Raw genomic sequence first — 12,170 nt, 5'->3', positions numbered from 1 at the left:
GAGGGATTCTACCTCGAAATGTATGATTAGCCATCATGAAACTATGTTCATTCCTCAACGCAATTTATCAGAAGGCAATCAATCCAGTGCATCAAGCAAAGCTACAGAATGATATGGTCCAACGTCTTGTCAGCTTTGAGTTGGTGTTCTCGCCATCCTTCTTTAATATTATGACGCACCTCATAGTTCACTTGGTCAAAGGGATTAGTATTCTTGGTCCTGTGTTCCTACACAACAAGTTCATGGGAGTCCTGAAGAAATATGTTCATAACCGTGCTCGGCCAGAAGGAAGCATCGCCAAGGGCTATGGAACATAGGAGGTCATTGAGTTCTACGTTGATTTTATTCCTAACCTCAACCCAATTGGTGTTCCTGAATCACGACATGACCGGAGACTAAGTGGAAAGGGAACACTACGGAAGAAAGCATATATTGGCAAGGAGGATGATTATTTCCGTAAAGCATAGTACATAGTTCTGCAAAACTCCTCCTTGGTGGATCCATATATCGAGGTACACAAGGACATTGTACGATCTGAATTCTCGAGGAGGACTGAAGCCTGAATTACGCGTCAGCACGTGGAAACTTTTGGTGGTTGGTTGCAAAAACAATGTTAGGGTGACGAGAGTCTTGATGAGCAACTGTACTTATTGTTTAGGGAACCATCTTGGTATTTCCTTACATTCAAAGGGTACGAGATAAATGGCAATACATTTTACACAATAGCCCAAGATAAAAGGAGCACTAACCAGAACAGTGGTGCCCACATAGACCTAACAACTTCATCGGCTCTGTCGAATAGCCTCGTGCCTCGGCTCCATTCGACAAGCTCCTCGATGGCCCCTGCCCGATCCATAAGTGTGCGCAGCATACCATGAAGGAGTGTGTGGGCCTCGCCAAGGCCTTACTCAAAGAGTAGAACAAGAAGCGCGATGACCACGATGACGACACGAGCAAGGAGTGCGAGCCCCCTAGGGAAGCGGGTGCCGCTTTCCAAGACCCTAGCATGACCATCCCCATGATCTTTGAGGGTTGTGCAACCTCTAAGAATAGGCACGACCAGAAGCTCACCAGTCGACGGGTTTTAGCCGTCAAGTCTACAAACACCATCACCGATCCTAGATACCTCCCCTAGTCGGATCAGCCCATCACCTTCACCAGGGCCGACCAATGGGCGAAGATTCCTTACTTCGGACACTTTCTACTCATTCTAGACACCACCATCTAGAAGGTGCGCTTCACGAAGGTCCTCATCGATGGAGGAGTGCCCTCATATCCTCTTCGCTAGCGCACTGATGGAGTTGGGCTTGTCCAGGCAAGACCTCACCACCATTGACTCTCCCTTTTGGGGGATTGTCCTAGGCAGGGCATCTTAGCCCCTCTACGAGATCACGCTACCTATACAATTCAGCACCATCGAGATGTTTCGCATCGAGTACGTCACAATCCTGGTGTCTAACTTTAACACTGCCTACCATGCCATTCTTGGCCATTTGACTCTGACTAAGTACATGGCCATACCACACTACTCCTATCTAGTGCTAAAGATGCCAGCCCTTGAAGGAGTCCTTTACCTACAGGCCAACCTCACCATCGCCTATGATTGCAAGAAGGAAAGCCTCGCCCTCGCTGAAGCTTTTGACCTCTCCGCGCACATGGAGGCCTGCCTCGTCGAATCCAAGAAGGTGCCTAGAGATGATCAAGAGATCCTGATGATGTAGGCAACCCAGGAAGCTACCAAGGCCAAGGAAACCAAGGAGCTAAGCCTTGGCCTCGCCGATCCGGCCAAGACCATCAAGATCGAGGCCCACTCGGACCCCAAATAGGAAGGCACGCTTGTTAGCTTCCAATGTACCAACGCATATGTGTTTGCATGGAAACCTGTTGACATGCCTGGGGTACCAAGGGAGCTGATCGAGCACTCCTTACATATCTCGCAGACCACCAAGCCGATCAAGCAGAAGCTCTGACGATTCATGCAGGACAAGAAGGAGGCTACTAGGGTATAATTAAACCAACTTTTAGTAGCCAAATTTATCAAAGAGGTGTATCATCCCAAGTGGCTGGCTAACCCAGTGCTCCTTCGAAAGAAGAATAAAGAATGGAGAATGTGCATTGATTACACTGATCTCAACAATCATTGCCCTAAAGACCCCTTCAGTCTATCTCGCATCGATGAGGTCATAGATTCACCATCGGTTGTGAATTGCTTTTCTTTCTAGATTGCTATTCTGGTTATCACCAGATCTCCTTGAAGGAGGAGGACCAGATCAAAATGTCCTTCATCATGCCGTACGACGCCTACTATTACACCACCATGTCCTTTGGACTCTAAAATGCTGGTGTGACATATCAGGGGGCCATTCAACATTGCCTTAAAGATCAAATGGGGCACAACATTGAGGCCTACATTGACAATATAGTGGTTAAGTCCAATACCGCAGATAGACTCATCGCTGACCTCGACAAGCATTTAAAGCCCTCTAGGAATATCGGTGGAAACTAAATCCCACTAAATGTGTATTCGGTGTTCCATCTGATATCCTCCTAGGTTACATCGTCAGCACTTGGGGCAATGAGGCGAACCCTGAGAAAGTTTCGGCTATAACTAGAATGAAGCGGCCGACCTATGTGAAAGACATCTAGAAGCTTACGAGATGCATGGCGCTCTGAGCCACTTCATATCGCGATTGTGTGAAAAAGGTCTCCCATTCTTCAAGCTACTAAAGGCTAGTGAATGGTTTGAGTGGACGAAGGAAGCTGACAAGGCTTTCGCCGAGCTCAAACAATTCCTGACTTCACCTCCAATCATGACCGTGCCACAGCCTGGTGAGACTTTACTAATTTATATTGGATGCGCACAAGGTCCAGCGACCAGTTTATTTCATCAGTGAGGTCTTGAACGAGTCCAAGACTCGGTATCCTTAGGCCTAGAAGTTGTTGTACGCAGTCCTGATAACATCCTGCAAGCTCCACCATTATTTTGAGTATTACAAGGTCACCGTAGTCACCAAATTTCCCCTTGGTGATATCCCCCACAACAAAGAAGCCAATAGCCGTATCATCAAATGGGCGGTTGAGCTCGACACCTACTCCATTGAGTTCAGGAGTCGATCGACTATTAAGTCGCTAGTTTTGGCAGATTTTATCGCCAAGTGGACCGAGGTCCAAGAGACTATACCTACCGACCACCCTGAGCATTGGAAGATGTACTTCGACAACGCGCTCAACATTGAAGGTGCCAGTGCAGGCATGTTGTTTATTACCCCCCAGGGACGAGATACACTATGTACTTTGGATCCATTTTCTGGCCTCCAATAACACTGCTAAATATGAGGCAGCTTTCATGACCTCTGTATCACCATTGAACTCGGTGTCAAGCTCCCCATGGTGTTTGGTGATTCTATCCTGGTCATCAACCTGGTCAACAAGGACTGGTCCTGCACCGAGATAAAAAAACTGGAAGGAAAATTTTACGGCATCGAGTATCATCATGCCGTTCGGGACACCAATCAAGCAACCGACTACCTATCTAAATTGGGATCCTCTAGAGCCAATGTCCCAGCAGGTGTGATTGTTCAAGATCTCATGACTCCATCCATCAGGGAAGGGCAACCAGTTCATGAAATGCCCCCCGTCGAGCAGTTAGTCCTGGTGGTGCATACTCCTAGCCCTGATTGGAGAGACTAGTTCATCAAATATCTCACCATAGCTGAGGTTCTAAGTGACAAAACAGAGATGGAATGACTCATTCGCTGCAGTAAGAACTATGTGCTAGTCGATGGCAAGCTAATGCAAAAGAACAACAAGGAAGAGTTGTTGCAGAAGTGCATCTCCCAGGAGGAGAGAGAAAAGTTATTGCTCGAGATCCATGTCGGCTCGTGTGGCAATCATGCAGCCTCTAGAAATCTGGTTGGCAAGGCTTTCCAAGCTAGTCTTTTCTGGCCGTCCACCGTGGCAGACATTGAAGCACTCATTCAGTGTTGTGAGGGTTGCCTACACAAGCCCCTCAAACCATCCCTGCATCTTGGCCCTGTGCATGCTGGGGACTAGACATGATCGGGCCCTTCAAACTAGCTCTAGGAGGTTTCAAATACGTGTATGTCGCCATCGATAAGTTCTCCAAGTGGATCAAGTATAAGCCCCTCGTCACTGCAACCATGAAAAAGGCAGCCGACCTGTTCGAGGATATCATACACCGATTCAGCCTACCAAACAGTATTATAACTGATCTGGGTCCTACATTCACCGGCAATGACTTTTCAGATTTTTGCGAAGATCGATGCATCTCTATCAAATATGTCTCTTTGCCACCTTACAACTAATGGCCAGGTTGAATGGGCAAACGCCATGATCCTAGATGCCCTAAAAAAGAGACCGTATCACTAAAATGAGAAGCATTTGGGCAGGTGGCTGAAGGAATTGTCGGCCGTAGTCTAGCTACTCCGGACCCAGACCAGCCGTCACACCGACGTCTCTCCATACTACTTGGTGTATGGCTCGGAGGCCATTTTGCCAGCCAATATTGCCTTCCGAGCACCAAGGGTTGAGAATTTCGATGAAGAGAAGTAGGCTATCGCCTGACTGGAAGATGTTGATCGCCTGGTTACGTGTGTTTGCACGGCCAAATACCTAGAAGGCCTACAAAGGTATTACAATCGCAACATCCAGGAACGGTCATTTGCGGTCGGTGGCCTTGTACTCCAGAGGAAACAGAAGCCATATGTCTTGCACAAGCTTTCGTCACATTGGGAGGGCCCCTATATTGTCAAGGAGGTCACCCGACCTGGCTCCAATAGGCTGTGTGACTCCAAAGGGATATACGTTCCCAATTCCTAGCACATCAAGCTCCTTAGGCGTTTCTATCCTTGAAGCGTCCTACTAAAGATATGTATTTGTCCATATTTGATGATTCAATAAAGTTTGTGCTGATTTCTCCAATTATGTTTTCCAATTGTGTTTTACATTCTTTCGCCGTTATGTTCACCAAGTATTTTCTCCATGTTTTCTCAAGTTTGTTGCCATGTCTCTCCAACTATTAATTCTCTAGTTATTCTCCATAACGATACGCCTCCATAACGCCGTTCTCCGCTAATTCTCCATGCATAATGTCTCCAACATACTCTCCACCTCATGCGTCGACCAACCACGTTCTTGGTCATGCTATTGAAAAGCAGCCCTGGCCTTGACTTCGCTCCTACACGTGCATGAGCCACGCTCTGCATTATGGACAGTCAGCAGCATCTCCTTGTTGACGTTCTCTTCTCTTACGCGCACACGGGTGCCAGACACTCCGTGCTATAGAGCTTGGGGGCTAGACAGGGCTGGTGACGCGGTAATAGAACCAACTGGGAAGCAACTAACTCATATTTTACATTTGAACTAGAGAAACTCCAAAACAAACATCATGTTTATAGTTACATCTCTGACTAGCAAAACCTTAAAATTTTCTGCTAAATTTTTTCCTAATTGTTCTGATTTTGTTGCTCCTTGTCGCCGAATATGTCCAAGTCCTGAATGAGCCTGATGGCTGACTTCGTTGCCTCCACCGTGAGCTACTCGGCCTCGTCGCCTTCCATCCCAACTACGAACCTAGTGTCGACGACCTCCAAACTCACCGCTAGATACATGGACCAGACCACCACCAAAAGCGTGCCTAGCGGTGGTACACACGACACTTTGGATGTAAGCCCTGAAGTTCGCCAAGGACGTCCTGCACCTCTCCACAAAGGGATTCGGCGAAAGAGGATTGATGTTGAGATCTCCAATTGGGGGCAGGGCTGGGTTCCCATCGATGAAGTTGAGCACCGGCATTATCCCAGCAAAGATAGCCTTTATCTTGTCACGGGTGGCCCTTAGTTATAGCTCATAATCTTCATACTGCACCCTGGAGTTGGCACGCACCACTGCCAAAACTAAGACAACACATCAAAAACCGTCATACCCAAAGAAACATAAGGCCAATCATTATGTCAACTTACGTTGCAGCTCATCTATGGCTTTTTGCTGTGCCTCTTGAGCAGCCGCCTTCTCCTTCACCAAGTTCTCTGCTACCTCCTAGGCCAGGAACAACTGAGTCTCCAATTCTGCACTTACAAAAGTAATGTCGTTACAGCAGCAGCAAAGACAGGTCAGCAGGATGCAAAACTTAAGGTCTTACCATTCCTCTCTTTGGACACAAGGGCAAGCTGGGTATTGATGCTGGCCAGTTGGTTGGAGATGTTAGTAACTTTCACCTCAACAGCATTAGCGCATTTGGCTAGTCGCTCCATGAGTGTCCGTGTCCTCCCCTGGTGATCCTTGAGCTCAGCCAGTTCTTCCTGAAGCACCTTCACCGATGCCAACAACCTTTTTGTTCTCGTTTAGGGTGGGCTTGACCTGCTCCAGCTATCGCCGTTGGTGCAAGGCAATGTTCAACACCTCCTATAGCATCGCAAATCACAACTTTGCTGGAATGATAAGCAAACAACTGGCTCAAGATGAACACACTTGAGTTTCGCTGTTCTCCAGCGAAACGTGCCTCTTCAGCATCTTCACCAGCAGGTCAACATCTTCCTCTTCCACCATGTCGACACGGTCGCCTCGCTTTAGGAATGTATGGGTCATGTGGGTAGGGGCATCCCATGGATGGGGAGGCTCCCAAGGGACTTCTTCTATCCCCTCGACCGCTCCTTCTGAGGTTCCTGGCCTATCCTCCCTACATGGGCGACTGGGCGCGCCCAACCCCATCTCCATTGGGGCTTCAGAGCAGTAGACTCTTGACTTGCTCTAGAGTTTGCTGTTTGCGCCCATCATCGTCAGAGGCGCTCGGGGATTGGATGCTTGCCCCATGCAAGGTCCTAGCCCCAAATCACTGGCGCCAGGCGCACGTGTCGCAGTGCTTGAAACCGCACCACCACCGCTCTCGGCAGTCTCCTCTATTGTCGACACCATTGCCGATCGATCTCCACTGAGGCCTCTAGTGCCAATAGGACCAGTCGGTGGCGTCACGTTCTGGCACCCCCTGACAGCGCTGGTCGGACGCAATGGCATGGTAGATGGTTTTATGTTTGAAGACGATTGTTCGTTACACAAGTACACAACTACAAGCTTTACAAATTTTAGTATGAAAGTTCACCAAAAAATTACTTACATGTTGGATCACCTTGTTGTGCGATTGATTTTGAGCGGTCCACCAGGGCCGCCCATCCCAGTCATCGGTGTGATCGTCTTCTTGAAACCTAGGGGCACCGGGTTTGCCTCTAGGGTCATCGCACCGGCAGATGCGTCCCCTCTGGCTTGAGCTTCTCGCTCAGGCTTGGGGACTTCACCACCAGCCTAGAGGGAATGGGTTTCTATCTGTCGATGAGGGCTCCTTGTTTGCTCGGCGTTCCTCGCTGAGCTAGTTCCTTCTTCCACTAGAGTTGGGGGAGCAGTAGCCACTTGATGAGCAGTCCTCAACATCAATGTCTCCGTATCCTCTGGGTCATCATCTTCACTCTCCGATGCCCCGATGTAAGCCTAGTGCTTATGGGGTGGAGAGTCTATAATATTTATCCCGCGGTCCCCGCAGGGTGGCATTATAGCCTTCCTCTTCTTCTTCCTAGCTGGCACCCCATAGAGCGGCTGCTTGCCACTCCGTAGGTTGTGACGATCAGGGCTGGGGGTAGCCTCCCGCTCATCCGACGAGTCAGTCGGTATGCTTCCACTCATCGCTGTTGTGATGTTAGTGGCATTCTGTGACCACTTGTATTTGTCTTCGCTGGCTGGCTATGTCCCATTTGAAACCTCAGAGATATACACCCTCTGGTCCTATTTGGCAAATCAACAAACTGGTGTTAGGCATGCAACAAACAACGATGAACAAGAAAGAACTACTCAAATACAGTTACTTATGGGGGCAGAAACATCACACCGAATGTCCTTTGTGGGTGCCTCCTTCTCGGCTCCTTGTCAGCCTTATTTACTGTGAAGAATTTTGACACTCGCTGGTGTATCTCTTCATTGTTAAGCTTCTTTGGTGCCTCTTGGATGAAGTCCTCCTCTCGGTACTCATAAGCGGGGTGAGCCCATTCTTTGTAGGGCTGGATTTGCCAGACAATAAAGTTCTGAGTGCACTCAACTCCGTCGATATTGGCACAAGCAAGAAGGTCAAGAAGTTCCTCCACTTGCACCATGTCATCACTATTCAGCCTTGCCGACCAGTTCGGATTTGGATTTGCTTCAGTGTCAATATTCTCATAAAGCCCATCTTTTGCATTCTCGGTGTAAAACCACTTGGATTTCATCCTTTATTGGAGGTACTAAGTGGGACTGCCTTGTACTCAGAAGCTTTACCATCTGGCAGCATAAGATAGGTCGTTTTAACCACCTTGGAGCTAGAAAAAGATTTGTGTTGGAAGAAATAGCGAAAGAGGTTGAAATGCTGCTCTATGCCTAGATAAGCTTTGCACAGATTTACAAAGATAGAAAGATGGAGAATGCTATTTGGGTTGAGATGAACAAGGGTAATCCGTAATACAAAAGAAGTTTGCAGAAAAACAGATGCGCCAGCAACCCAAATCCACTACGATAAAAATCTTCAAAGACTACTAATTCTCCATCCCGAGGATTGGGGAAATGTTCACCTGCCATAGGGCACCATCCGCCCATCAGCTGGTCCAGAAGGATTCCATCCATCACCATCTCCTCTAGACTTTCCTGAGTGCTACTCGATGGTACCCACTCTGTAACACCCTGGGTGTTAGTCACAAGTTAAGCAGCGGATTTGGACTTAAGTAGGCTATGTCAAGCAATGATCATGATCTCCAGTTCATAATTTTGAAGTGATGATGAAGGTGTTGAGGTCAAATCTATGAAATTGGGTCCCAACTTGAACTTGGACAACACACATTTGCTTACATGTGGACCCTGGTTGAGATTAGGCAGTAATGTTAAACATGCTTATTTTATGTACATTACATCAACATGCATCCATAGTGAACTTTGGAAAAGTTTCGTGAAGTTTGAAATCAAGAAGTCACATGGAATGGTAAGTTATAACCTTTCTTGAATTACTTCATCAGGTGAATGGGAACATGGGATGTTGACCAAACCTTGCTACCTTGCCCAAATGACTCTAATTGAACTCTACAACAAAAGTCATGAAGGGTTCATGTTAATCAAGTGCCAAGAAATTGCCTCAATTGGTCTAAAACTCTAATTTAGGGTTTATCATGATGCTGCTTTGACCAAGATGAACCAATGATTTTGGTACTAGTGGTGAAGTTTGACCTTTAATAAAAGTTGAAGCTTGAGTGGAGTACGACAAACTTTATTTTTGTACCAAGCCCTGATTCAACCCCTATGTTACTCAAACAGTGGCCTCAAGTTTGAATGCAGTGCTCCTTTGGGCTCTCAGAAATCTTTCCAAGTCCCTGATCGACAACAACGAGTTGACATGTGGTGACATTTTTATCTTCCAAATTCATATGGTAACTCAACTGGATTACTTAATATGAGTTGAAGTACACTTTGTGGAGGAAACAACAAAATAAGTCTTAGCAGATTTGGAGCTCATTTGATCATTCAAAGGTTCTCTACAAGATGGCAAGTTCACTGAATTCGGTCACACTTTGCTAAAACTCTAAAATCGAAATTTTAGTTTCATCTACCTATCTTTGGAGATTTGTATCTTCCTAACCAAGCTAAACCAATCCTAGATCCTTTAAGCAAAGTTGTAGTTTAAATTATGTCAAACAACCTTTGTTTAAGTACCAAAACCTAGTTTAGCCTCTAACCTAGCCAATTAGGGACCCAAGATTGAATCCAGTGTTGTTTTCAGGGTCCAAGAATCGACTGTCTGGAATTTCAGTGGCTATGATGATTGGCATCCCACATTCTCCAAAATTTGTTAAGCAACTTGAGTTGAGCCAAAAGTAAGAGATGGAGATAATTCCATGAAGAAGGTATAGGAAGAAGTTGGTTCAAATTTGACCACGTTTTGACCAAGTAATTCGAGCTCAAATAGAGCAAAGCTCAACCATTGTTAAGTCATTGACACTATCAACTTGGGGCTTAATTAGATGCTAATGGAGAGCTCTAATGGCCAGGCACCCATAATGAGTTTTGTAGATCATTAGGTGAGCAGAAACTTTGCTAGTGGTGTCAAGGTCTGAGTCCACACGGAATATGCCGAAATAAGAGCTCGAACGTGTCCACAACTGCACCCACCAGGTGTTCGACGTAATGTCCATGCGTCCTCCATGTGCCGGCCATGCCCCTCCCCTGCCCTCTACTCATAATGGAGAGATGCCAAGCTGCCCCAGACGCTCCCCACTCCCAGGTGCTCGCTCACACTCTCCCTACTCTCTCCCTCGTCTCTCTCGCGCTGCTTGCCGTGGAGCCGCTATGGCTGCCCTGCTATTGCACTTTGGGCGTGCCTCGAGCCCAACCACTGCTGCCAACAACCCCACGGCATCCTCTGCCTACCTTGCTCACGCACGTAGAACCCTAGCCGCCGAACTCGCCGGTGCCAGCGTGCCGCTGTCCCTGCTCACCTCCTCGCCGCGAACACGCATGGCCAGAAGGCCACGGGCTGCAGCTGGCCAAGCCATGGGCTAGGCGCGGCCATGGCCTAGCCTCGCCTGCCCTTCCTCACCGTCGTTTCCGACCACCGCTCGCCAAGGCCGACCACGAGCCCGTCCTCACCTCCGTTCCTTGCTCTGTTCCCATGTGGAAGATGAAGGGAAGAGCAAAAAGGAATTAGAAACTCTTTTGTGGGTCTAGTTATGAAGGATATGACTCATATGAATAGTGCCTTAAGAACTGTGGGAAGATTAGAGGAAAGTCTAGGGTCCTAAGTGCAAGATGTCATTTTCTTTTTCGTTTAATCTTTTTCTTTTATGTGTTTTCAGCTGAAACTTTGGAAAAATCATAGTTAATCATAGAAAAATCATAAAATAGCAAATGAGGATGTTTTAGAATCCTTGGGAATAGACCTATGCAGTAGAGTCAAAATATGACATGCCTTAGTGGAAAGTTTTTGCTATAAAAATTCCTCTATGAAAATTTGGGTTTTCTAGGAATGAATTCATATCTAAAGTTGTAGTGCTCTAAATGATGTGAAATTTTTATGGTATACTAGTGATGTTATATTTGTGCTGTGATAAAAAATTCATGCTTGTTGGATACCTTATGACTGAGTTATTAATTTAACTTGTTTGGTGCTTGATAAATAATTTTAAATGGTTTATAAGTAATTTATATATGCACAAATGTGAAATGTGGTTTCTTTGCCTTTGTATGTGATATTCTGGCCTGAGAAACCCTAACATGGATATGTGTTTATAGAAAATGATAATATTTAGATTTATCTTGCTCTCACATGTTTTCTTGCAATAGCAATTTATCTTTTTCATAGTAATTAATATATAAAACCTAAACATGTGAAATTTGTGTAATAGCCATGTTTTGATAGCACCTACCACTCATAAAAATCTCAAGTCCAAACTAGGTGTTGACACATCACTTAAAAATTAATATATAGGTTTATATAGTTATATAGGATGAATGGAAGCTTAGTGGGAAATAAACATAGGAATGTTCTTGTGTTACTTTTGTTGCATGTTGGTATGAGCTAAATGTGGTGTGGTCATATTCATAATGGTGGGAGGTGTGTAAATAGCTTATGAGTATGCTCTCTTTAAATAAAACTAGCCATGCATACTTTGTTTGTGTGATGAACACCACCGTATGAACCCTATTTATATAAGAATGTATTAGGGTGCACTCCATGCTAACCATAACTAATGTTGTGTAACCATGTTAATAGTAGTTTGTGATCTATGTGCTTATTTGTGCATGAATGGTCTTTTTAAAGAATAAAATGAAGCACCACTTTGCTTATATGCTGAAAGTGGCTGCATGTACAGTTTCTGTTGTGGTGAAAACTTTGTGATGATAATTATCACTTCTGTGAATGTGGTGAATATCAAAGTTGTATATAATTTCCTCATCTTGCTTATCCTAAAATTTCATGATTTTAGGCCTGATGGTTTAGGAGTTATAGATTTTACAAATTTGCTATCAGCTTTTGCATGTGCTCTATACAGATCTGAATTATTGTATTGTTTGGCTTATTTAAACATGGAATAATGTATTGTTGATAATATAATAGTTGTATTGCTTTTGTTAGTCTTTCCAAAATGTCC

This window comes from Miscanthus floridulus, chromosome 9 (assembly GCF_019320115.1).
Source record: "Miscanthus floridulus cultivar M001 chromosome 9, ASM1932011v1, whole genome shotgun sequence".
Taxonomy (NCBI): domain Eukaryota; kingdom Viridiplantae; phylum Streptophyta; class Magnoliopsida; order Poales; family Poaceae; genus Miscanthus; species Miscanthus floridulus.
This window is presented reverse-complemented; position numbering follows the sequence as displayed.